General features: G+C 47.2%; 1 protein-coding gene across 4 annotated transcripts in view; it reads right to left on the bottom strand.

Moving 5' to 3' along the window:
- LOC138566306 (protein split ends-like) overlaps positions 1-25,324 on the bottom strand; it is a 55,904-nt gene that overhangs the window by 25,158 nt on the left and 5,422 nt on the right. Inside the window, exons 2-3 of one of the 4 annotated variants that reach the window (XM_069643433.1) lie at positions 19,983-22,613; positions 19,727-19,869 (exon numbers count right to left, since the gene is read on the bottom strand). The gene's annotated coding sequence lies outside the window, so the exon portion shown is untranslated. Of the gene's footprint in view, positions 1-19,726; positions 22,614-25,324 lie in introns of all 4 variants that reach the window. The other 3 variants (XM_069643444.1, XM_069643417.1, XM_069643424.1) reach the window with 3 other exon arrangements.

The raw sequence follows: 25,324 nt of genomic DNA, 5'->3' as shown, positions 1-25,324 counted from the left end.
GCCAAATGTTTAAAGGCACAGTGCCCCAGCCCTCACACACGCGCCGCTCAACACACAGCCTCAGTGTGGGCGCGCAGCTCTTCCAACGGGCTACGGGGCTGCAAAAGTTCAGGGAACTTGAAAAGGCAGTCAATAGAGATCCAAGCAGCACAGCGAAACAGTCCTCGTTTTCTGCTTCTCGCCCTTTACTCACTCGGGCTTCACTTATCCGTATGTGAATAACGTGTATAGTTCCAAGAACCAAAACGAACCTTGCATTTAACCTTTTGTGTGTCATTTAATTTTTTAACACATTGGTATTCATAGAGAATTGTTGATCTTTACTTTTCAGAACTTTCCACAATGCCTGCCTGTTCCATTGGCGGTTGCCCTTCGAAGACCCATAAAAAATCTGAAGGTACTATAATGTATGTTTTCCCTAAGACAATAGATCAGATAAGAGAATGGGTCCGATATTGCGGATATCCACCGTCTGAGCTTGAAAGTAGAGTCCTAGAAGTCTTTGCTGACAAGAGGGGTGATCGATACCGCATCTGCAGCAGGCACTTTAGCTCAGACATGTACTCCACATCATTGCTAATAAAGAAGAACACACCGCGAGCGAAGCGAAAATTGCTCTCAACCGCTATTCCCACTCTATTCGTCCACATCCCTCCACTGGTGAGTCAAGTTTACGGATTTAGCTCTCGGCCTTGCGGTAGTGTGTAGCATTAGCTAACAATAATTTCCCCATTTATGTATCCACTCAATATGAAGGCGGAAGATTCTCCATCCGTGTCGTTATTGCAGTCATCAGCCACTTCAAGCGCCTATCGGGTAATCTTACTTAGCTATTCTGCCACTGACTTGTTTTAGGCATGTAAATCAATAGTTTTAATTTATCGTGTAATTATTTTACCTAATGGTACACCCTAGTACTCGTCCTCTAGTCTTTGTTTTCAGTTATAATTATTGTTATCCAAAATAATGCAAGTACTGTCTTTCAGGGAGATGCTGAGGAGTCCAACGCATTGACGACAACCGTTGATGTCACTCAGATGCTCGAGGTACGTTTCCGGACAGTTCCATCGATGGAGATCATCAGATCTTGCATTCTTGTAGCGTGATTGTTACACACGTTTCTTTCGTTTTTAGCCATTGATATGTCCTTCTGTCGCCGCCCTCCTATGTGTCTTCTTTTTTCAATATTGTGTTCATTACTAATGAAAGTCCTATGTTTCAGGGAGTCGATGGAGCATTAGTCCAAGAAGAAGGGGGAGCATGCAGTTACGGGTCGGCGCAACAGCTTGCAGAAGTGTGCACCGCAGTTACAGCGTCCCTTGATGTTCTTATGCATTTCGAGGTATGGATACTGACAGTTCGATCAAGCGAGATCATATGACGTGATTACATCCGCTATACTTCCTTCTTTATTAACGCAAGTACTATGTTTCAGGGAGATGACGGAGCTTCTTCTACAAGAACATCACCCCTAGTAGTTGATGCACATCTCTGGGTGGTGACACTTCCAACGATCGAGCAAATCGAATCATATTTAGATATCCATTACTTATTTTAGACAACTGATCATTTGTGCAGGTCTATTTAGATGAGCCGTTGACGCCTGCACAAAGTTTATGTTCTTTTTAACAAAATAGAAAACCATACTAATGCAATTACTGTGTTTCAGGGAGTTGCTGAAGTGTCATCTTCAATAATATCAATGGAAGTCTATGCGGAGCCCGAGGTATGGATCTCGACAGTTCCATCTAACTAGATCAACAATGCGTGAATAATTGTCGTTTGAATGTTCTACACAATGCGTTCATTCGTGTTTTGCTATTGAGATGTACGTGGGTATTGGTCCAAGTACATTTTGTGTTTTCAATATTATTATACACACTAATGAAAGTTCTATGTTTCAGGGAGTCGATGGAGCGTCAGTGCGTGATGGATGTGCTTATCGTGAAAATATAGTCGTTGCAGCGCAAGAGGAAGTGGAGACATGCACACACGAGTCGGAGCAACAGCGTCCTGATGTTGAAGTTCGAGGCAAGAAAGTTTCAAAGAAAAGAAAGCAAAAGAAGGTTAGTGTCCTGGTCACTATATTATGTTGTTTTTCACTGTTAATAGTTCAATACTGTAAGTTGTGTTTTAACTGAACATCCCTTTTCCAATCTGTCCTCTAGTTGCGAGTGGGTGTACGAACTAGATCTACACAGACAGTGAAGCGAACGAGAGATGTTGCTTGTCAAACATTTTGGCAGGGACTTGAGACTGGAGATGCATCGTGCCAATGGGAAGAATATGAAGTGATTGACAACGGAGCTATACCACCACCAGCCATTGATAGTGAATGTCCTCCTGGTAGTTCGGATGCAGTCGGAGATCAATTCACAGAATCCACACCCGCAAAAACTAAGACCGCGAGAAAGTTGAAGAAATTGTTTTATTCACCCATCGCCGGAGAAGGAACAGATGTTGCAATGGAAGAGAATGAAGTGGATGACAATGAAACACCATCAATATCACTGAATATAGCGGAAGACGATATCAGAGATTCTACCTTTCCCAGCTGGGATGCAGAGTGACAGTATAAGGAAAGAGGCCAAATTCATTGTATTCGATAGTTGTTTGATTGATATTATTATTCGGATGAAATGTGGGCATTCGGTTGGTGGGGAAGTATGTGGGGAGCCATTGATTAATGTGACTCGTGCAATTCGAGGCACTAACCTTAAAATACATGCCACCTGTACAAAATATCATCCTTTCTCATGGTCTGCACAACCCATGCTGGGGCAACTGCCAGCAGGCAATCTACTTTGTGCAGCGGCCGCACTTTTTAGTGGTTCAAGTTTTAAAAAGTTAGAGTATTTCTTTCAGTTTGTGGGAATCCATTTCATTGCGAAAACTCAGTTCTACAAATACCAAATCGATTATCTATTTCCAGCCATTAGCGAAGCTTGGGGAATGGAAAAAATGTCTATTGATAGTACATTCGCGGGCAAACGGTTCAGGCTAGCCGGTGATGGACAGTGCGACAGCCCAGGATTTTCAGCCAAGTACTGCACCTACCACTTTCAGGACATGGAAAGTAAGAAAATTGTGAGTTCGGTGGTTGAGCAGGTGTCACTAAGTACATCCTCAGTGGCCATGGAGAAAGTTGGCTTTGTAGCATCATTGCAAGAACTACAATCGCGGGGAATGGTGATCGACCTGAGCCACGGACAGACACGTTTCAATTGCCAAGACAATGAGAGAAGAGTACAAAAATATAAATCACCAATTTGACGTACGGCATCTTGCAAAAACAATCAATAAAAAAACGGCTGCAGGTAAAAAAAAAAAAGATATGCAAGGTATTTCACAGTGGTCCAAGTCAATCAGCAACCATGTTTGGTGGAGCTCAAAAACATGTGGAGGGTCGTTGGAAATTCTACTGGAAAAATGGCGGTCAGTAATGCTACACTGTAGCAACGTTCACCGCTGGACCACAAACCAACATTTCCACAATTGTGAACATGGCCATTTGTCCACAGAGGAGGCACGGAAGAAGAAGTGGTTGATTCCTTCATCACCCACTCACAAAGCCATTGAAAAGATTGTATTTGATAAAACTATAACAAGAGATTTGAGGGGACTCTCGGAATTCTGCCACACAGGAGATTTGGAGGTGTTCCACAATATGTGCCTAAAGTACAGGCCAAAACGATTGCATTTTGGCATGGAGGGCATGATAAATCGGACTCTTCTAGCGGTCTTGGCACATAACCATAATGTTGGCCGTCAACAAAGTAGGACGACCGGAACTTTAGGGACGCTTCGCTACAATAAGGCCTTCACTAAAAGAAGTAAACAATGGGTGATCAAACCAGTGTTTGAGGATATGCAATATGAGTTTATTGAGAGACTTATTGTTGATGTCCTAGATAGGCACATACATGGAGTTGTGAACGAACCTGTGCAGGGGACAACTGCATTGCCACCCAACATTGCCTCTGTTCCATGTCCACCTAAAGCAGAGCTCATTGAGAAATACACATCACGGTTTAAATGATTGTAATTTGATTGTTCTCTCGAGTCTCCTCATGTTGCAGGCCCATTGAATATGTGTATCTATGTAATGTGTAAATAAAAGTGATTGCTCAGTGTACATGCAATGTGTCTATCCAACCTTGTTCATTTGCGCATTAAATTAAACCAAACAGTAATATAAATCATTTTTCAAAAAATATAGAATGTCTCCGTATTTATGGTTCTCTGGGGCTGCAAATGCACGCAGACAAAATGCAAAGATGGAGTGTAAATTTCAAGTCCTGTGAGATGGCCTTACACTGAATGTAGCTAACTAGGAATGTGTGCTCGTTCAAAGTGAAGGTCAGCTGCTTTGATTTTTTGCTCGGGTGCCGAAATGGCCCACGACTCAGTATAAGGTTCTATTGTTATTTGACCTTGACAGGCCGGGACCATCCCGAAAGACTTCTTTTTGGGGGTGTGGTGCAATAACATAAGAAACGATAATGAATATAATTTCAGAAACGAAAGCCATTTAATGTTCGTTCATTAGAAGAAATAACGTCGGCATAGGAGTGGTATTTCGGGGCTGCCCTACGCACAGACACAATGGAAAATGCAAATATAATGTAAGTAACTCTTTAGATGAGTTTATACCGCAATTTAATTACTATACAGTAGCTTTAAAGACGGGTTAAGTTGTACTTGTTCGTTCTATGTGGCATATTGTTTTGTACCGCGCACTATCTTGAGGAGAACCATCTCCTTTTACGGAAGCACCTCAAAACCTTCCTCCTCCCTCTCACCTGCTACAACTGGTCCACTGTCTGCGACCTCGGTCTTGGGCCCTTCCACTCTCCACCTGCACTGCCTCCCTGTCAACCCCTGCACTGGGGGACTGTCTCAGTATCCTACAGCCCCCCCTTCCCAGCACTTGTTCTGCACTTACCTTGCACTCGCCACCAGCTGGCCCTATGTATTTATTATTTTATGCTACTTACCTTGTACTCCACTTCCCCTTGCACTTTTACCTTCCCCCTACCCCTGCACTTGCGCGATCTGAATGACACCTGGCCTAGTAGGATCGTTGTCTGCCTTCTCCTTGTTCCCCCTGCCTCGCCACGCCTTGAAACACTTGTGTATAGGCGCGTTGCAAATGCCATATCATATCAGTGACGAAGTGGACCACTGGCGCTCAGGCGGCTTTGAAAAAGGCGGAGGAGAGGGGGTGGGTTACTGGAAATGACGTATAATACCCAGTTGCACTGTCCTAGCTATGAAATAATTTCCCGACCTAATATATAAAATGAATAATTTTAATAAAGATCGGATGGTGAGACTAATTTCATTTTTTATGTTTTTAAAACAGGTACATCCTTCATTATTGTATGTGTCACGAGTACCAGACACCGGCGGATGGCTTTTACAACCGCCAGTTGCTTCTCCGCGTGAACAACGTTACCACCCTGACCATTTTATGGGACGATCGCCAAGTACAAGTATGCCCTTAGGCGGTACTAATGGCTAGATGCAACATACATACCGTTGTGGTGGCCTAGTGCCTCGTTGTTGGAACAGCCATGCGATTATCAGTGCGACCGAAGAGCTTATTTGATCGTAAACCAACACCCTGTGTACTGCACACGAACATCGCTTGCCTCAAGACGAACTATTTTGGATCGAGAGCAAAGAAAAATGCAAATCGCTGAATATTCTCTTAACATTTGATGTCAAATAAATGTACTTTACCAAATTTACAATCTTGCGGTTTGATTTAAAAAGTACAGTTTCATATTCCGAATTGTGGCGCGCTGTGTTGTGAGCTGATCTGTGTTGGTTTCCGGGTTCTGTGTGGAGTCGCGTAGAAGACGCCTGGGCGCGTTTGCCTACGCAGCACAGTCACGTCACGGATAGAGGCGGGGAATATGAATGTTTTGATAAAGTCGGTTTCAGGGGCGGGGGATATGATTTAGTGCCGCAAACGCAGGTGAGCCAGGTCGATGGGGGGGAAATGATAGGATTATCACAAAATGGCGGCTGATTTCGAGTGCGTTAATGGACGAAAAGTCGGGTAAGGTCCATAGGAAAGTTTACGATCTACCGATTTATGCTTAAAAACACATGGCCGAACCGTAGGGACAATAAAAAAAAAAGTCCCGGAACTATCCTTTAATAAGAGAAATCTCCCCTAACACTACACATTCAAAATAGCGTGAAACACCCAAGTCTGAGATAACAGAAGATGCATAGACACCTATGAGACAGCAGCAGCAGCAAACAGAAATATGAGATGGCAGCAAAATAGAGATTTGAGACACATGCGCATTGGGAAAAACCACCCACACGAGCAGTTTGAGAGACACCCAATTCCTGAACGCAGTAGCAAACGGATGAATGCCCAAATAGACAGCAGTGATTGAGGATTTGAGAGAAGCCCAAGTTTGTTAATATGGCGAGGGTTGTCTGTGGCAGGGGTCAGCGCAAGTTTATCACAGTGGAACGCAGTCAGGAGGAGGGATTTCACGATGATGGCATCTGCAGACAAGTATGTCTCTGGGAAGCCCCATTGTGTTGGTTAATTAATACACGGCCATAGTACTGTCCGTGAATACTAGAACTGTTTTCCCCCGGAGGTGTGTCCGATAGGCCTTCAGGGCCTTGAACACCGCTAGCAGTTACAACAGGTTGATGTGATTGGATGCTACCGCTGAGGACCACATGCCGTCTGTTGTAGGTGACAGCCCCCGTCCCCCCCACCCCCAGTCAGGGATGCATCTGGTGAGGATGGCTTCTACTGCGGGGGATGGTGAAGGTTTTGCCCTGCAGATGGTTTTCCCTGGACCACCACTGCAGAGACTGAACAAGGGCTGCCAAGACAGCCACTAGATCGTCCCACTGGCCAGACTCCATTGGCTCGAAAGTCACTCTTGCATGGGGTGCATGCACAGACGAGTGTTGAACTAGGTAGACGCAGGAAGCCATCGCCAACATTTGCATGGCTTTGCGTAGTCACCTGTTGACGGGCTACATAGTGAGGGATCTCAGGGGGAAAGACTGGGCTGTCTTTGGTCCAAATTAGAGCACTTAGAAACGGTTTAACTTGATGGGGTTCAGAATGGATTTTTTCCGGTTGATACCCAAGAACCACCGTCTTCTGGGTAGTAGTAGGTAGTAGTAGTAGGTAGTATGTTCTGTACGAATCCCCCATTAATACCAGACATTGAGGTATGGATAGCCTGGGATGGACAGCCTTGCCTGCGCAGCTACTACCGCCAGTACCCTCGCGACTACCTGGGGCGCTGAAGCAATGCAGAAGGGGAGAACCTTGAACTGATAGTGGGTGTCCTCTCATGTACCCGAGATACTTTGTGCGCTGGCAACCTTGAAAGTATGCATCTTTCATATCCAAGGTGGCCATGTAATCTGTGCTGCAGCAGTAGAATTACTGCCCGAATGTGAGGTTTGACATCGCTGCAGCTCCAACACCAACCTCACCTACTGAAGTAAATTGCATCCTATTTAATGCCCGATCCGTAGCAAAAAAACAAACAGCATCTTTGACCTCCTCGCCTCTGACCAATCAGACCTGGTTTTCATCACCGAAACTTGGTTCTCCGACAACTTCGCCCACACAGCCAATGAAGCCCCCCCCCCCCACCCGACTACTCCCTCATCCCACTGAACCGTCCCTCTAGAGGGTGAAATAGCATTAGTCTTCAAATCTCACTTCCACGCCACAAACCACCAACCTTCCATTCCTTCCTGCGAATCACTCCTCGTTAAACTAGCTCTTTCCCCGTCGTTCTCACACAGCTTCCTAATAATCTACAGACCCCCTGGCAACGATAGACGATTCTCAAACAACTTCTGCGACTCCATCGTCGCCCTTCAACTAAACCATCCCAACCTCACCCTTCTGGGAGATTTCAACATATGGCTCGACATCCCCACCAACCCTATGACACTCCCTGGTTGATGGTCTAGACGCGATTAAGCTCCAACCCCACATAAACAGCCCGACTCACTATAAAGGACACTCTTGATGCCATCTTCAGCTCCCACAACCGGATACATCTAAACCCTGACCCCTATCATCTGGTCTGATCACTTCATTGTTGCGTTCGCCATTCGCTCACCCGACCCGCTTCCCGTACTCAAACCTGAACCTCTGAATTCATGCAAATGCTAGAAAAACTAATTACTTCCTGACCTAGCCGACGCACTCCTCCACCTACCTGCCAACTCAAAAAACAACCCCCCCCCCCCCCCCCCCCAACGCCTTTGACACATGGCTCAACAACACGAATGCGGCTCAAACCCTCCTGCAAACCATCAGCCCGCTGTGGCCTATTCCCTAGATGGTTCACACCTGACTTGAAGACCACTAAACTATATAAATACCTAGAACTGAAATGGCGGAAAGACAAAACCCAAGAGAGCAGAACCACCTTGACCCGGCACCTTCATCAGTACAAGGCCGAAATCCGGAAAGCAAAAAAAACTCCACTACAACTCCCGAATCCTAAACTGCAAAAACCCCACCAAAGAATTTCACAAAATCATCACCGAATTCACCAAACCATCATGCATTACCACTGTCCCGACCCCCTCACAACCGATGTGCGACTCTCTCCCACTTTTACGCCACGGCTCTCGAAAGAACAAACACTAACCACCAAACTGGCTCTTACATCCACCAGACAACCCTTGTCTCATACCGGCCAACCCACCGCCTGCGACCACTACGCAACCAACGTTCAACTCCTTTAGTCCAATATCACCAGAACCAATTTCTCAAACTTACCACCCGGCTCTCCGCTAGACCCTTGCCCGGCCACAACCCTCACAGAAATGTTTGCCTCTACCTGTGCAGGAGAACACGTAAGATCCATCATAAATGACTCCCTTTGGTCGGGTACCCCCTCCCCCCCCCACCCCCGACGCATACAAAACGGTTCATGTCAGACCACTAATAAAAAACCTTCCCTCGAGTCGAGCCCAAAAACTACTGCCCCATCTCAAACACCAGGTTCCTTGCCAAACTCATTGGCCGAACCGCCTACTCCCAACTAAAAGCCTTTATCGAAACCAACAATCTCCTAGACCCCGCACAATCAGGTTTCAGAGCCCGACACAGAACTGAAACCACCCTAACCTCAATCTGGGATGACCTTAAAATCACACAAGACTCTGCGGGATGCACTGCATTAATCCTTCTCGACCCATCAGCCGCCTTCGACACAATCAATCACTCAATCAATCCTCCCTGACCGCCTCCACTCCCTAGGAATTCATGGAACCGCTCTCAAATGGATAGCTTTGTTCCTCAAAGATAGGTACCAAATAACGCTACTCTCCACCTATTCCTCCCAAGCCCGACCAGTTGACACGGGAGTTCGACAAGGAGCATGCCTATCTGCCCTCCTGTTCAATCACCCTCCCACCAATAATTCGGTCACACAACATCCTGTGTTACAACTACACTGATGACTCAACTAATCCTAAAACTCCTGAACTCAAAACCCAACAGCCGTCCTGACCTCGCTTCCTGCCTCCTTGACAGAGTTCTGGATGACCAGAAACCACCTCTTGCTAAACCCCCAAAACCGAAATCATGGTATGTGGCAACTCTGAACTTCTTCCACACCCACTACCCTGGCCATCTGCCACGGGAAATTAACCAACCCTCTAAGTCAGTAAAAAACCTTGGATGCACCCTTGACTCTGACCTAACACACTCGCGCCAAGTCAACAACGTCTCAAAGTCCTGCCACTACCACCTGAAAACTCTTAGGCGCATCTTTCCATACCTCTCCTTTCCCCAACAGACTCTCTGCAGTCCAATCAATTGTTATATCAAGACTGGACTACGCTAACCCACTCTACCTCGGAGTCCACGCTTACCAACTGAATAAACACAAAGGGCACAAAACGCGGCAGCCAAACTGCTACTAGCGCTCGGCCCGAGAGACCACATCTCCCCAGCCCTCAAAACTCTGCACTGGCTTCCGGTTGCCCGAAGGGTGACCCTCAAAACCTTATGCATTTCTCACCGAGCAATGCATAAAACCGGACCTCAATATCTTCAAGAGAAGCTAAAACCCCATCACCGTCCACGTACTCTAAGATCTAGCTCAGCTGGCCTCCTAGTCATACCCAAAACAAACTCAGTCAGGTTAAGTGTATCATTCTCAGCCTTGGCCCCCACGCTGTGGAACGCACTCTCACCCCACATCCGCCTAACTGAAGATCTAAAGTCTTTCCGCAAATTACTGAAAACTTGGCTCTTCCCCTAAAACCAACCCTGTACTCAAACTGAATAACAGCATCGCAACGACTCCAACTCAAACTACTAGGATCTTGAATAAAAATAAGACATCCAATGCGAGAAAGCGACAACTAAGAACTACTAATGTTAACTAAAAAGGACAAACAGTAGAATGAGGAAAGTAGAGCAAAGCAGTGAAATGGATAAAAAGAATTCGAACTGAAAACAGTAATTGCGGTTTAAATTAATAAAATGGATGTAATGATATGCAATGAACAAAATGAATAATGAGAAGACGATTGAAAAACGAATACAGACAGATGACATGGAATGTATTAGTGCATGGCATAAATGGAAAGCACAGAATAGACGATTCAAGTACATGAGACGGATGTAGTGCATGAAACGGAGAACACGGAACGGATCCAGTGCATATAGCAAGTGACATGGCCTGAACCCCATAATACATGAAAAATGAACGAAGTGAGTAGAGCGGATGAAATTGGTAGAGTGGTTAAAGCGCGTAGAGCGGACAAGCGCCAGCCGACGGAACGGGTGACGTATGCGATGGTACTGGTGTAGTATGGGGATGGCGTGGAGCGGACGGGAGCGCATAGAACTACGCAACATACATGGAATGGTTTGGAGTGCATAGAATGTTTGAAAGAGCATGTAAACCATCATATCCCATCACCACGCTTACTCTTCTTAACACCACCATTCAACTAGAACACAGATACTATGACACCATTCGGTATAGCTGTTCTCATACCAACATCCGCCTCATACTCTGTCACTCTAACTAAACACTATGGTTACACACCCTCCAGCCAGGCGTTCCTCCGGTCTAACCCAGCCAGAATCGGTCTGGATAAAACCTGCCAGAGCGAACACATACTCGTGACCCCCTCAACCACCACACCGAACGCTAAGAAGCAGCTATTGCACAAATGCCATACCAGCTGCGCACACATACGGTGCTCACACGCACCTTTCACTCTCTACTGACTTGAACTTTGGTTCCCGAGAGCGTTTAATCTACCAGCGCCTTGAGACTATGCCAATGGTACATAAGGCGCTATGTAAATGCTAAGTAACAACCTGTTCACTGGGCACAGGTCTAGAACAGGGTGCATGGTGAGATCCTTTTTGGGTACAAGAAAGTACACGGATACCCTGGTTTACCTGGAGAATGGGGACAACTTCTACAGCACCCTTTTCCAGAAGGACCTGAACTTCCTGCTGGAAGTGCAGGTGTTCCGGCAACATGCTTCTGCTTTTTGGTGGGTAGTATTGAGGTGGCCGGTGAAACTCATGCAGTAGGCGTGGGCAACGGTCTTTAACACCCAATGGTCTGATGTGATCCCCTCCCAGGTGTGGATGAATGACAAGACTAGCATAGGAGGGGATGCGAACCAGCCAGTCACTTTGAGGTGGAGGCCTGGGGATTGCCTGGAGGGGGGGGGTCCTCTAGTAGTAGAGGCCCTGCCTATGCTACGGCCTCTTTTTTGATATTGGCTGTTATTAGAATTCCCTGAGCCGTATTGTCCATGGGGAGAGCGGGAAAAAGAATGCCAAAAAAAATAAATAAATTTTAAAAAAAGACTGGCGTGAGTTAGTTACACACTGGTGGTAGGGTTTAGCTGTGATCTGGCTGAGAGACTTCAGTTTGTGCTTTTTTTTCCCCCACAGTCTACACACCTCAACAGCCTTTCCAAAAAGGTTGAAGTCCTCAACTATAAGTGAGGCCCGAGTTTCAGGTTTAAAGCCATATTTCTTCAACCAGGCATGTCTTTAAGTAAGGTCCTCTGGGATAGAGTGCATAGTCCAGAGGGTTCAATGTTATGGATAACCTGTCTGCCCTCAGCCACAACCGCCTCGGGTGGGCTCTGGGACATCTCGATGGCCATCCTGGACTAGGCGCCACTGGACATCTCAGACTTGCCAGAGAGCGGTATTGTTTGCAATCCTAGTAGAGTAGGCCGCAGAGGCAGTGACACGTTCACCCAGAGCATAACATTTTTACAGCCCTTGTCGGGAGGTGCTTCCACCGAGGACAGTGGACCCTGGCCCTCCGAGTAGTAATAACCACCATGGAGTCCAGTGTAGCATGACCCCTTATAAAGAGGGGGGGGTCAGAAGGTGCTGGGCAGAATAAATGCCCGTGTGAGGGACGGCGATAAGGGGGGGGGGGGTTTCAGGGGGGCCAGGCACCTTTTTGTAGAGTTCAGTAAGGGAATAGGTTAACTCATCTGAGGCTTCTCCTTCAGGATAGCCTCAAAATCTTGAGCTGCCTAATGTGTTGCTATCTGGAAATGATTGTCTGCTCTTCAAAATAACATTGAACATCTGGTCGTCAACAGGTGATGACTCGCTCTGTGGAGGTGAAGGGGGATCTAGACAGAGGTCTGGGTCAGGGGTATGTTTAAGTGATAGCCAAGGGCCCCGATTCCCCCACCTGATCTTGATCCGTCTGGGTCCTGATCAGCTGCGTCTTCTGCAAAGGGATTATTAATGTCCTTATAGGTGTCTTCCTGTGTTGGTCATCTGGGACATCCAAGATATCCTCCTGATGTTCCTGGGCAGAGATGAACAAGTTACTTACCTGTAACTTTTGTTCTCCAGCATGGGTCTGGATTCACAAGCTTATAAATATTCCATCATCAGGCTGGGAATACTTGCGTTAAAAAAATAAAATTAAAAAAAAAAAAGTTTTACAAATTGTCTTTCTCCTATAAACCAATCACTGACTTCTGGGTCATAATGCCCCAAGCCAATAAGTGCCCTCTTCCTAAGCCCTTCTGGCAGCCATCTTTAGATTTAGTAGCACATAAAGTGGCAGCATGATCAAGAAGAGTCACAGAAGCAGGAGGGATGGTTCACATGTGTATCCATGCCAAACCCATGCTGAGAACAGTTACAGGTAAGTAACTTATTCCTTCTCTAGCATGGGGCCGTGCATGGATTCACACATGAATAAAGAATACTTATCAGTAAATACACGCACAACCACAGGAGGTGTCAAGGCTCAAGAGAAGCAATCACTCGTATCCCCGGAACAGGCTCACCTTTACTGCTTGGCTGACCCTGAACTACTCTCTGGCATCCCAGTCAACGCAGTAGAATCTTGTGAAGGTGTGTGTCTACCTCCACGTGGCAACCCTGCAAACGTCCAGCAGGTGCACACTAGAGAGGAACGTCATAGCAATGATTGCTTTGGTAGGGACAGCCAGGCAATGGTCAGTTTGCCAACCAGTGACAGTGAGTGATCGGCTGGAGAGCCACCTGGAAATGGAAGCCTTGGACAGGGCCTTCCATGGTTCACTTGACCCAAGTACACAAAGTTGAGGTTGTCCAGAAACTGTGTGCAGGCCACATGAAACATCAGCGCTCTAGCCACATGCAGCGAATGCAAAGTCCTTTCAGCTGGCAACGAAAGAGTCGGGGGGGGGGAAAAAACAGGTAATACAGCCTAGTTGAGATGAAATTCTTACGGCACTTTGGGCATGAAGGAGTGGTGCGTCCGTAGCACCACCCTAGTCTTGTAGAAAGTCAAGTAGGGCTGCTTGCATGACAGGGCCTGGATCTCATCCAATCGTCGCGCAGTGGTGATAGCCACGACAAACGCAGTCTCCCATGACACCACTTCGAGTTCCCACGTCGGGGCCGGATCTTTCACCGGCGGGAACGAGCGAACAGTCACTCAATGAAATCTTTGGCTAGACGGTGCGCCTACAGCCAAGACAGTCCTGGATTTGGCAAATCACAGTAAATAGAGGGACCATGACCCTGAGAGGGTTAATCTTCTGCGACCGACACCACGTAGCTAAGCGATTCCATTTGTGTCTGTAGCACTTAAACATTGACCGCCCTGGCTTGGCAAGTACATCCCTGCAATCCGCCGGAAGATAGCCACCGAACTCTGAACCTGAAGGCATGGCTCCTGCAACATTAGAGACCCTGGAATATGGTGAAGAATTGTGCCTCCTTCCCTGGCGAGAGATCTGTGACCACTGGCAACTTGACTGAAGGTGACGCCGACATGCTGAGAAGCTCCAGGTACTAGATCTGCCTCGGCCATGCTGGCGTGAACCGGTACTGTCTGAGTTGACTGATTACTCAGAAGTAGCAGCGGCAACAGAGGGAACACATAGAAACCGGCCATCGCAAGGGAATGAGAATGCGTCCCCCCCCATGCTCCCTGGGGAGAATCTGCTGGTGAACTTCCAGAACTTGGTGTTAGCCGCAAATGGGTCGATCTGGGAATTGCTCCATTTGAAGAAAAGGTTGTCCACTTGATCCTGCCAAAGCTCCCACTCGTAGCATGGCAAGAGCACAGCTCCCTGCTGAGGGAGTTGGCGACTGTTCTTTACCCCTCCCAGGTAAACAATGAGGAACATCCCCGGGCGATGGCCCAGTACCACAAGTCCTGCGCCTCCTTGGAGCGCTGGGAATATAGCACCCCCGTTTCCAGTTGTAATACAATGTGGTGGTATTGGCCGTGAAGACCCTCACCACCTTGCCCTTGAGGGGTGGTAAAACAACCGGAGAGCACAAAACACTGCCTGTAGTTCCAGTACACTTGTAGCGTCTTCTCCTCCGGCAGCCACAAGCCTCCTGTGTCGAAGACGTCCGGTGTGGGCTCCCCATCCTTCCAGGGAAGTGTCCGTCTTGGTATCGGTGGTCTCTGGAAATCCGTGCATGCCGCCGGAGATATTGGAGTGCACTCCCCACCATCACTCAACGGAACTCATCGTGAAGCGTGAGCATGACCTGGAAGCTCCCAGACACATGGAGCCAACGGGCGTAGAGGAATTCCTGCAGCAGTCGCATCCGCAGCCAGCAGAGACAAATCAGGTATATGCATGACGACATCATGCTGAGTAGAGCCTTTATGGGATCTACCGTGGCAATCTTCAGTGCCACCAGGCATGACACATGTTGAACCTGGATCCCAGGAACAGTCCGTCCCGCAATGGAGTCAAGCAGGACTTTGCATAATTCAGAGAAACCCAGCCGGACGGTCCTTTCCATGTGGTCGGCAGTAAGGTCCTTTGACCTGGCACAGATGAGCCAGTCATCCAGGTAAAGGTACACATGGATCCCTTGCAGTCGTAGATGGGCCACCACCGGCGCCAAGCACTTGGTGAAGACGCTGGGTGCCGACTAATCCGAAGGGAAGAGCCCTGAACTGGTAATGCTTCCCTTGGAAGAAACGCTGGAAACTTTCAATGACCTTTGTTCTAATCAGAATGAAAAGATCCCACCTCGCCTGGTGGAGAGACTCGCAGCGCTGGTGATGCAGGGTCTCCAAGCCATGCGCCATCATTGTGCCCGTCCCCGCCCAGGTGTCAACGGTGGAGCCGTCTGCAATCTCTGCTGAATCTCTGGGACCAGCGTGTGGAGTGTCGCGAGGATGTCCTGCAACAAATCCCTACGAGGCACCTGGGGAACAGGGTCGATGTTCACCCTCTCCCCCTTTTTTCAGGTCCTAAGGGGTCGGTCCCGTGCTGAGGTCCGGCATACTCTTCTCCGGGGTGTTATCGACATCACCAACTTAAGCGAGGAGGATGAGAATTGGCCGAGCCATTTTGACCTTCACGGGTAGCCCGGACCCCGTGTCCTGCTTAGCCTTCTTCTTCAAGGGTGGTTCGGACACCTTACCCTGTTTGGCCTTATCTAGCATTTCCCGCAGCTTCCCTGGAGAAGCTGACTTACGCTTGGATTAAGAGCTGGAGATCGAGGCCGATGTAGACGATTAACGCGCCCTGACCATTGAGGGACTCGCTGGAGCAGCCCTGACAGAAGCAGACTTGCACTGCTTGGCTGTGTGTTGGGCCTGCACAGATCGGGCACCCTCAAAGGACTTGGCAGCCCACTCAAGTTGGCTGGATGAGGCATGCCCCTGCGAATCAGCTGGGGTAGAGGCCCCGGTATTGTGCCAAACCGCCAACCGGATGAGTCGATCCACCGTGCGCTTGGTGAAGCCATGGCATATCTCACATTCTTTATGCGCCGGGTGTAGACATACAGGCACTGTGAATGTTCGTCAGCCGAAAAAAACATTCTGCAAACCGCAGCTGATGCACAGCTTGAAGAGGGAAGCTCGGTCCTTCTATGACATGATCCAGTGCGGTGTAGGCCTGAAGACTTCTGGAAGCTTCCAAGAACACTTGACCATTTTAACCCTTGAGGAGCGATGAAAGATGCAGAAAAAACAGGTCACTGTCAATCGGAAGGATGGACGATGGAGCACAAGGGCCTGATTGACAAAAATAGAATTCTCTAGCACAAACAAAAAGCAAAAAACACTAAGCGGTACGAGCAAAAAGGCGAGGACTCACTTTAAAGTGCAGTAAAAATCTGAAGATGGCTCCCAGAGGAGGGGCTTAGGTAGAGGGTAGTCATTGGCTGGGGGCAGTATGACCCAGAGCTCAGGAGAATGAGAGTTTACAAACGAAACAGTTTTCTTTTACCGAGGATTCCCAACCCGACGACAGGGAATGAGCATGTGAATCCGTGCCAGACCCCATGTTGGAGAAAAGATTCCAACTTGGAGGAAACTGCTGATGAGTGCATTCTGTGTTTCCCTTGGTGGTGGTCTAGCACCAACACTCACGTCTGAAAGATGTGCTGAAGCTGGTGGGAGGATCCCTGTGGAAGCAGAAGGCAGGCAAATTATGGATGCCTGGGAGGAAAGGGGGTGGCGAGTGGTACAGGAATATTCCTTATGCCAGGGCCTACATCCAGGAAGGACTGTGCTTCCACTGAGGAGCGATAGGGTGCCACCTTGCTCCCATACATAAAACACAGTGGTAGTGTTGTCCATGGGGAGACACAAACCACATTCCCCTGGAAAAGGGGACTAAAGGACTCAGTGCCCAGAACACTGCTCGATTTAGGAGAACACGAATGGACAACAGTTTTTCAGATGGCGACGACTGGCATCGTAGCTACCAGGGCATGCTCTCCAGTCATGCAAAGATGTGTTCCTGTGACCATAATTTGATATACAAGAGGTTGGAATGGTGCACCATGAAGAAGCTGGTGGGAACAGACCACCAGCGCAGAGCATTGTGAAAGGGTGTGCGAGCAACGTGTCCCAGTATTCAGTGTTGCACGATCCGAATACTGCATCTGAAGATAGTGTGCGTCTGTTCCCTTGTCTTCAACCCAAAATAACATATCTTCACCATACCTAAAGATACTCACCATAGCACACTGCACCACAAGTTTTGTCTAGGAACAAACGTAATATAACCCTAGAGAACCTGAGACCAGCCTCCCTGGTTGACCTCTATGTCACCCTGGAACAAGCCCTAAACCGAAATCGCACCACTAAAATTGAGAAAGGCTAAACCGACCGCCCACCCAAACAAATGGTTCTCTGCAGAACTACAAGTGCTACCTAATCTCAAAAGAACGTTGTAAGCTAGCTGGAGAAAAGCCCCCCTCTCCCACCAAGGAAAGGTTCCCCATCGCAGCTGCTACATACAAAGCTGCCATTACCAACACAAAAAAGGAGATATTCAATACCAGAATTCAGAATGCTAAATCTGGTACTAAAGAACTTTTCTCGATCTTCAGATTGGAATCCCTGGCACCGCCCACTGATGACTGCATTAAGGACAAAGCTTGGGACAACATCCAACAAGCCTTAACAAAATAGCTCTCCAGCAAGCCTAAGGCAAGCCTCACTCCTAAAGCCCACTCACATACCGTGCCCAGCTCTCTTCGACCATCTTGTCCCCCTTTCCACTTCTCCCCAGTCAGTGCGGACGAAGTAGTAAATATAATTGCAAGACTCAAACCTTCTAATGGTCAAGGTGACTCATGCCCAGCTTCAGTTATCAAGGATGGTGCTAAAGATCTAGCACCCTTTATTACTACCTTGATTAAATCCTCCTTTAACAACCTCAAAGTAGCATGGGTCATGCCGCTACTCAAAAAACCCAATCTAGACACCAACATAGCGACTTACTACAGACATTACGAATGTCCCATTTTTCCTGGAGATACAAGACAGTGTGGCATATCGCCAAATATTTGGAAGACAACAGCCTCCTAGGTCTGCGACAATCCGGCTTTAGGCCCAAGCATGGGACTGAAACGGCCCTCCTGGACACAAAAATCAAAATGGATGAAGCTAAAGACCAGGGCAAGCTGGGCATCTTGCTCCGGTTGGATTTTTCTGCAGCCTTCGACCTGGTTGATCATCAAATCCTGACCAAAGACCTCTCCACGGCTGGATTACCCCAATCCATTATTTCTCAGCTCCACTAATCGCAACCTGAAAAGATTACAAGTTCTCCAGAACAATGCCCTTTGATGCACCCTAAACCTACCACCCACACCTTCAGAAATTGCATATTGGAAGCCATTGAGTAATCAAATTAAACTACGTACCCGTGTCACTCACAAATGCCCATGCCTGACGCACCCCAATACCCATCTGACAAATTCTCAGGACAGTGCTCTACCAGAGCCCCATATTTACACCAACTGAACATTGACAAGTACAACCTGAAAACAGCTGGTGGAGCGAGCGTCCCTGTGCTAGCAGCAAAGTGCTGGAACTCGCTCCCCACAGACAGAGCAGAATCTTCGTTTTTGGTCTTTTAAAGCCGAGGTGAAGGATTTGCTTTTCACTAAACAATGCTAATCCTTCACATCTCAGACTCGCCATCTCTGCAGCCAGACTAGAATGGCCTGTCTTGCCTACTCCAATTACTATATCTGTAACATACTGTATCTGTAACATGTGTTGACATTTTGCTATGACCACTCTGTAACCTGGTCTTCATAATGTATGTATACATCACTTGTAACCATTCTCTCACATTCTGCCCTGTATGTGTAACCTGTGTTAGGTTCCAAATTTAATGCGCCCAGATACCCTAGGGTTGCGCTATACAAATAAATGTACTAAACACTTGGTAAAATTGCGGAATCGCCCTTCAGGCCCATTTGCTGTGTCTCAAATGGTAAATATATTATATGCACTTACTCTGCCTGTGCAGAATATTGTCTCAGAATTTCAAGGGCTCGGAGCGGCAGTTGTCTTACCCCCTACACCCCAATGTGCCCACCCGCTTGGATCATGAATAAGCGCGTTACCATAACAGGAAACAAATGTGCAGAGAAAGTTATTTCAGGAGCCAATTGTCGGTGCAAGGAACAATGCTTTAAAAAGAGCAGAGCTACTGCTAGAGTACTTGGTGAGAGACTGCGCTACTGCAGAGTACTGCATTGCCACAAAGATGAATAGAATACATGTGTGGTGCAAAAAGACCTACTGGAGTGGGCAAATCAGAGGTTTCAAGACAGACTGCCTACGAGTGCAGTGGGGGATTTGGGAGCAATTCTGTGTATAGCACTTCGATGGTAAGGAAGAAAACCAGCAGAGGGTAGACATTCTCTTGCAGTTGCAACTGGAAGTAATTTGGATTTTGTTCAACTTACTGCAAGTTTTAGTGCAATCACTGTGCCAGGAACTGGCAATGCTGTGCAGCAGCTGAACCATCAAGGATACACCGCCATCAGGTCAAGCGAACGATTTGTGGTCAAGAACCGAGAGCCTCATTGTTTTCCGGTCCATGGTCAACCTGAAAATATAAAGATGGATTTGGTATTGCAGTGAGAAGAGAATCAACACTTGTATTAAAAGGGTCACACACTCAAGCTACACAAGACTTTAAAAAAAAAATAAGAAACATACGTGGTAAACGTAGTGGTTTCAAGTCCAAATGTTCAGTCTTCTTGAAAAAAATATGCCAATTGTCCACATTGCTGGAGTCAGAATGGTTGGCCTCATTCACAGTACTGCACGGAATTGTGGACTGTAGGAGGCAATCTATTGTAGCGCAACTCGGATCAAAAGAAAAATTGGCCGTCTTTAAACAATGTTTGACGAAGTAAAAAATATGGGCTAAATAAACGCCCTGGATAGTGAGTGGGAAAGAAGAAATGACATATGGGGCAGCAAGTATGGAAGTTAGCCAACTTAAGCCCTACTCTGCCAGGAATATTTAACTTTGCAGCAAGGCAAACAGTCTGTAGACAGTGGTAATACAGAGAGGCTCTTACAGCAGAAGGACTCATTTTTACATCGTCTTTGGGTTTGCGTATGCTCCTTGAATGTCCCTTAGACAGGGCGTATTAATCAGTCTTCTGCAGTGCGGCGAGGAAAGAATATTGACAGTGGGGAGTTTTAACTCTATGCCGAGTATTGCACACACAGGATGGAGACTGGTGCTCGCAACCAAAACCATGGCATTTTTGGTATTTATTAAGGGCAATTATCTCGAGGCATACCCATATGGAAATATCTATGGACACATTTAGCGATCAAATGCAATATGCCCTCCTTGAAGGGTGTCCGGATGGCAGCTATGTGGTGGGTGTATTGGAATCAACGCGCCACTAAGCTTAGATATGATAAGGCATTTGTAACGCGCCTATACACAGGTGTTTCAAGGCGCGAAAATGATGGGTGGGAAGCTACCTGAGGAAATACTGCAACAATGGTACAATTGCCGATCTGCAACAACTGTGGGTTCCAGTCTTAAGTGACAGATTTTCATTGGATGTTTTATATGGTTTGCTTTAAGTGATATTTGATGTATTGCAGGAGTCCCAGTCCCTCTCGAAGGACAGGCAACATTTTAACTTTGCTTTTGTATATGGATTGCATTGTTGTGTGTTTGGATTGGTTAAAGGACTGGAAATAATGTCTTTATAAGATATGTACACAATAAAAAAGGGGGAAGATTGCTGTGTGGAGCAAGTGGCTTGAGAAGCTAAAAACCAGTAAAAGGAAATACTTACTACCCGTAATCAGCTTTTAGATCTTCTGAAGTACCAACAAAAATAAGTGAACTGGGCATATGGTACACATAACAGTATGCAATTGTCAAACTTGTGTTATTTGGTGCAATTTACTCACCACAGTGACTTCTGCAATCACAGCTCAATCGCAAACTTCTTCAAAACTGGCAGAATGTCCTTTCAGCAGATGAGTGGTGCAGCAAGGCGAGGGCTGTGCAACTCCGAGCACAAGTCTGATCTCCATATAGCACTGATCACTTTGCTCTTGAGCTGGATACCAAAGAACAATCGGGTGTGACCGTCCTCTGGGTTAGTAGTGGCACTAAACTCACACCTACAAGCAAAGGATTCGTTCCTCTTGGGCGATTTCCAAGTAACCAGCGCTCCATTCAACAGTCCAGACTCACGACGAGAAAATGCTACAAGGGACAGGCGAGGGCTACGACCCCGTCCAAAGATCGGCATCCTGTGCTTGCCATCCAATCACAGACATGGGCATGCATATTTCAGCTGCTCCCCTTGGAGACTGCAGACGTGCTATGCTACTGCCCACTCAAACCCACATTTAATGGAAAATCACATGCAATTTAAGATTCGGGTCATTTTCTGGGTTTGAAGTTGCTCAAAGTGAAACATTTACACCCGATCATGCGCGCTAAACTGAAGGAGATTCTTGCTCCTCGCGTGAGCCACAGCTGACCCCGCTTGTTGTGCGGGAAGCGACATTTCTTTTCCGCCCCTTTATTTTGTTAGTTTGCATTTGCAATGGGCTGCACAAAACAACTTGCAGTCGCAATCAAGAGCACAGCACTTTGCAAACGCAGACCGATTGCTGCATGTGGACGTGCAACAAGCAATACATTATACAAAAAGCAGTATTCGTTCTAAACAATCCTCCGTTTTCACACACAAAGCAAAGTGTTCTGTCAATATTGGTTGGTGAAAGCAGCACCTAAAAAAATAATAAGGCTACTTGTTATCTTGCCTGGCTCTGCTAATTATTCCCATCACGCCTCAGCTTGGGAAGTGATGTGGACATTAGGAACCCTCCCTAACGAGACCCGTGAGGGCAGCTCAACAAAGGAGACTGCACGGGGACTATTACTGTGCTTCCAAAAAGAAGCTATAGTTTTGATAATCGGGTCAGAAGCATGGATTAGGCCAGCACCATTCTAATCAATGATTCAGAGCTTCCCCGTGGAAAGAAATTAAGTCCCACTAATGACTCCTTAAACTTAGGCTAACAGATAGTTATGTTGCGGCCCTACACATTTCTTCTGTACACACACACACAGACTATGCATTTCTTTTCCAAGTCTACATGTGGCAGACTCGCAGAGGAAAACGAATATAAAAATAACAATCCCTGGCTTAGCTGATCATGTATAGACACCATACACACGAAGAAAAAAAATGGGAAGCCATGGCGTTTCAAATAAGAACCCCCAAACAATGTATATGAACTTATGAGTGGTCAGATGTTGTGCCGCAAGGTAGTGTGGAATCCAGCATGGACTGCAACCTACAAAAAAAAACAATAAGGGTGTTGCAGTAAACACGTATACGGCAGTAGACAAAAATGTATGTGTGGTGATGGTATGGTAGTTGTGCGGCTGCTATTTTGACATCCATGGCTATGCATACTGGGTGCATGTTATATAAGCAGTCAAGTGTTATGCAGGACGCGTCCAGGTGTGCAATTCTGTGTTGAGCGGTGCCATTTTTGCCTTGTGCGATTCCCCCACCACTATGCCTTCATGTCACAGGTAGTAGAGCACAGAATAACTGCAGCTGTGAAACATTCGGCCAGCCCATTTAGTGGATTAGTCCAAGGAGCGGCCTGCACAGTGCAGCTCGACCTCGTAGTGGCAGCAAATGTACTTACTTACCTTTGAAAATAACCATGATTGCCCATGCAGAGCACACATTTCTTGAAGTGAAGCAGGATTAAATAAATAAAATGTACTGCAAAGACGATGCACCAATTTAAGAAATGGATGAGGAAGGGTGGATATCGTAAAACAGAACGAATGTGCCATGCTCTTATATAGTGAGAAAACGGTTTATTCTTGGTATTGAAAAAAAAGCAAGCTTCATCTCCTTTTCTACAATAGTCAGGCGTCAAATCACACCAAACATTAATGATGGTCACGTCCTCAAGAGGTATTAACAAAACAAGCCTGGTGCAATGCAAACAAGTGTATTTGATTACATACCTGTGAACAAATGAGCGAATCAAGGTGTCTGGTGACATCAAGAAATGGCCATTCCTGCAGATACACTATACACGTAAACGGCCAGCTGGATGTTCTAACTGGCAGCATCAGCCTAGCCAAACTTTTTTTAAAGTACAACCTTCTGGGCAACCCCCCAAAAGGTATTGGTTAACACGCCTTCAGCTCCTCAGAGACAACCCCCAAAACGAAACACAAGGGGAATCCATCATAAGAAAGTACAATAACATTCCGGGTCCTAAAGACCACCTCCCAGGATGGATATAGCCCCAGCGAGTAATCGCATTCAGCTCTTGGGACCCCCGCCGCCCAAACCCACAGGGCCAGGTAGCAACCGTGAAAAGTGTGCCCCACAAAAAACACTACCTGTTAAACTGTGCGTTCTGAGATGGTGCAATGTACGCCTGGGTTGCTGAAGTCCTCTGCCCCTATCCTGGAGCATTATTTGTATGCAGGGAGGCATTACTCGCGAGCCTTTGTGAACGGGGGGTGGGTCGCCGTAAGTCACCAAGGACTGATCGTATGTGGACAGCAAACATTAGGCAACCTTCCCATGGCTATACCGTGCTGCTAATGCAGTTAGGTCCCAAAGCGAAGGTGGTCTGAAAGAGTAGCAACAAGAAAAGTTTACACCTACCTCAAAGCGCTAGATGGCGTTAGAAGTCTGTGAACCCTGGGAGGGCTGGCATGAAGGCCTGTCATGGGGAAGGGGCATTGGGTCAGCAGGAGGCAGCAGTGTGTTACTAGTACTGGTCTAGAGATGATTCGCTTAACACGGTGTTTGTGTAGCGTTTGCGCAATGACAAATAGAGTGGGGGTTTCAAACCACACGCCATGTGTGTAACTGTCACCACTACAGTAGTATTATAACAACCCCAAGGAAAACTGTCATAATGTCCACAATGTATATTTACAGGTGTACTACTGGGCAAGACAGAAACCGTAGTCACAGTGGGGAAAGGATAGCAATGCTGTCGCATGGGGCATGGAATTGAAAGGCCCAGAAATGGGCATACACCCCACCCCCATTTGGAGGGGGAGGGGGGGGGCGTTGCACCACTACAAACTGCAACCGAAAGTATCCCGAAGACGCGAATGCAAGTGACGGGTATGGGCTCCGTAGCCCAAAGCCAGAACGGGGCAGACGTCAAGATGAGCACAACGGGGCCTTCCCCAAACCAGTGCGGGCTTCAGAGGTGTAGCGTTTTACGCCAAGATACTCCCCGCCGTAGTAACCTCGAGAGGAAGAAGACAAAACCCGCACTCTCCCCATACTATAAAGTGTAGGCTGGCATTACCCCCACCTTGCCTTGCCCAGTGAGGCGCCTTTATCTGGTGAACTAGCAGGAGCCTGGGCGTGTGTGCAGTAATGATGCGCCCTAAAAAAAAAAAAAAGACACGGCACATGGCCCCTACAAATGTCAGCCACAAACCTACAGTTCGACTACCACTGCTGATAGCACACCGGCGCAAACTCCGCTTCCGATATTTGTGTTTGGTCAAACAGGCTGTATTCAATAAACGGGAATAACCGACATCTAGAGTATTTAAAAGATAACGAGGGGGAAAGTGTCCAAACCTACACCGTTTAGATAATCCCGCACAACACGCACTGCGTTCTTCCCAGCTGGGTCACCACGGGAAGCAGGGCCAGAGCGCCCATCACTCGAGGCCTAGGGGAGGTCGCCTGAAGGAGGAGTCTCGTGTACCCAGTCACTTTCGGCCCCGCGATCTCCCCGCAAACGTGCGCTCAGAGGCATCAATGACGCCAATGCTTCGTTTAATTGCGTCAGTACTCTCGGAATATTGCGTTATATCCCGAAATTACTCTCGCTTTATCATGCAACTTGGGTCAAGAACACAAGTTACACGCCGTCCAGGTGAAATCCGCAGAGTAGCCTTTGGCGCACGTGCCCAATGCTTCGCCAAGCCAATGGCTTGCTCCATTCTAGGCTTGGCTTCTTGGTTGCAATGAACACTAAAGAGCAGCGCTGGACAA

Source organism: Ambystoma mexicanum, chromosome 1p, assembly GCF_040938575.1.
Source record: "Ambystoma mexicanum isolate Mex_15411 chromosome 1p, UKY_AmexF1_1, whole genome shotgun sequence".
NCBI classification, from domain to species: Eukaryota; Metazoa; Chordata; class Amphibia; order Caudata; family Ambystomatidae; genus Ambystoma; species Ambystoma mexicanum.
The sequence above is the reverse complement of the archived record's forward strand: the minus strand, read 5'-3'. Positions and strand labels throughout refer to the sequence as shown.